Source organism: Microtus ochrogaster, unplaced genomic scaffold, assembly GCF_000317375.1.
Source record: "Microtus ochrogaster isolate Prairie Vole_2 unplaced genomic scaffold, MicOch1.0 UNK3, whole genome shotgun sequence".
NCBI classification, from domain to species: Eukaryota; Metazoa; Chordata; class Mammalia; order Rodentia; family Cricetidae; genus Microtus; species Microtus ochrogaster.
In genome coordinates, this window is record NW_004949101.1 from 16,360,161 (window position 1) to 16,363,286 (window position 3,126).

Here is a 3,126-nt window from a genome sequence, read left to right on the forward strand (position 1 = left end):
GGCGGGGCTGCCTCCCCAGCACCCCGCTGCCCGCAAGGCTAGCTTATGCCCCGAAATAATTACACGGACACTGTATTCTTTTAATTACTGCTTGGCCCATTTCTATCTAGCCTCTTCTAGGCTAACTCTCGCACCTGGACTAGCCCATCTCTAATAATCTGTTGTAGCCCACAAGGTGGCTTACCAGGGAGATTCTAGCCTACGACCATCCTGGGTCGGAGCTTCATTGCGTGTGCCTCAGAGAGCAGAGCTCTCGCCTCTGCCCGCAAGAGTGGAGCATCGTGTCTCTCTGAGGAGTCTGCCCCCGAGAGGAGAGCTGTCGAGTCTGAGCTCACTTCCTCTTCCTCCCAGCATTCTGTTCTGTTTACTCCTCCCACCTATGTTTTAACCTATCAGGGCAAGCAGCTTCTTTATTTAATTAACCAATGACCTTCCTCCATCACAGGAGGAAGGGAGGACAGACCTGTAGTGTGCATGAAAACATAACAAAGGAAGGAAAGAAGAGATGATACAATTACATTTTCTTTTTCTTTCTTTACTTTTCTTCTTCTTTTTCTTCTTCTTCTTCTTGTTTTTTCTGAGACAGGGTTTCTCTGTGTAGCCCTGGCTGTCTTGGAATTAGCTCTGTAGACCAGGCTGGCCTCGAACTCATAGAGATCCACCAGCCTCTGCCTCCCAAGTGCTAGGATTAAAGGCACATGCCACTACCATCTGGCTAATTTAAAATTTTTAAATGAAGAAAATATTCAAATAAATAAGGGCTAAATTTCTCAAATTTGGCACACATAACAAAAACCTCCTACGCCTGCAAATTCAAGAAGCTGAACAATATCCAAAATTACTAAATCCAAAATAATGAACACGGAGACATCACAGACAAGTACCTGAGAATAAAATGTAAACGTTTATAAAGCAGACAGACAGAAATGATGTACCACCTATAAGGGAGAAACCACAGGGATCAAAACAGATTCTCCCGCAGATACTACAGCCACCAGAGCCGAGTAGCATATTTTTAAGTGATAAGTGAATTTTTTACATAGGATTCTATATTCATTTAAAATAGGCTACAGGAGTGAAGGGGAAAGCAGAACATTCAGATGAGGCCAACTGTTCCCAGAAACCACACTCTGAAAGAATATCCAGGGCACCTACACCAAAAACAATAAGCTCTGTCTCCTGCTTGTGGATCTGGTGTAAGCTCTCAGCTACTGCTCCAGAGCCATGCCTGCCTGTCTGCTGTCACGCTCCTCACCAAGACCTTCATGGACTCACCATCTGAAACGGTAAGTCCCCAATAAACACACTCATCTCTAAGTTGCCTTGGTCATGGTGTTTTGCTACAGCTCTAAAAGGTACTTCCAGAGGATATAAAATGAGAAGTCAGAGAGATGAGATCACTCAGACACTGCTTGTGGGAAAGATACAGTGCTCTAGAAAATAACTGGGCAATTTCTTATGAAGCTAAATATGCAGATTCCCATGTCAATCAGTAATTGCACCCTGGGCATTTACTCAAGAAAAAGTATAAACACATAAAAACCTATATACAAATATTTATCTTATAGTAAACATACTATAATGTTCAAATTGGAAACAAGCCAGATATCCTTGAACAGATAAATGAATGATGAAGAAAAAAAAATGTGTCATCCATACAACGGAACACAACTCAGCAATAAAAAGAAACAAACTATTGACTCATGCCACAATACTGATAAATCTTCAGGAAAGTTTCCTGAGTATATAAAGCTAGTCACAGTCACACAGTAGGTGGTTTTAGTCATAGGATCCCTTTGAAATGATACAATTATACACATATACATCAAGAACCTATAAAATAACTGACAAGACATTGAGACATGGAGGTGGGAAGAAAGGAAACAAGAATTATGGTAAAAGAGCAGCACAGGCACCCCCTATTCTGCAACTCGACTGTCATGTGATTACGTAGACCTACGCTATTGCTAAGCTACAGAGAACTAAATGTACACACAGAAGATGGTGAAATAAGATATGTGCATTGTAATAACGTCAGTTTCCTGGCTAACGATATCATGCTATATGCTACCACAACTGGGAGAAATTGGGTGAGGAATATGCAGAATTGCTGGTTTATTTCTGATAACTTCATGTGAATCTATCTCAAAATTAAAATATTCGTTCAAAGCAACTTCATGCGAATGAAACCTAAGAGAATGCAGGTGTAGACAGATGGTCTGAGGGGTTACATCTCAGAGCAGTCACCCGTGCCCTTCAGTGACTGCCTGGGAATAAATCTCCATTCACCCAGATAAGACACCAACAGAAGACCAAAGAAATTACTACATTCACATCTACCTTGGTGAGCCAACCAGTTATCTGGGCACATGTACAGGACTGAGGATGAGGAGTTACTTAGAGAAATGTGGGTAATCCCTAAATAGCATCACTGAAAAGTCCCACCCAACATGAATGGCAGGCTCTCAAAGGCTGAATAGATATAATCTTCCCTCCACTGCAGTTAACCTTTCACCCAATAAACCCTAGCACCCCTGTATATCTATGAGAGAACAAAATAAATGGAGAGGCTATAATCTCAGCCACTTTTACTAGGGCATGTCAGTATGCCTGGTCTTCTACAGGTCTCATACAGGTTATCAAAACTGCTCTGTCTTCAAGATGATAATGTCCATGCCGTACCTGAAAGATGTAATTTTACCTTTCCTTTGCTTCTTACATACCTTCCTCCTCCCCGCAGTTTTCTGTAATTTTATTGAAATTGGGAGGGGGTAATAAACATGTATGATTGTTTTTCTCTACTTTAGGGTTGATCATTGGGCCTCTATCTCACAGAAATAGTCAACTGTTCTTAGCATTTTAACCAGTTACATCTCTGCAGTAAACACCAACCACAGCAAAAAAGAAATTTCCAAGACCAGCAAAAACAATAATATATGGTAGATGTAAGCAAAAGTTTAGGAGCCAATTAGACAGAAACACCATATCATAACTCATAGAACTGAACACTACAGAGAATAAATTTTAAAGATAAACAGGGGGTCTTAAAGACACACAAATTCACTGGACCCATCTGAGCATTTTCAGAGACAGTCCTGAAGGGAAGTGATACTGAAAGCAAGTCCT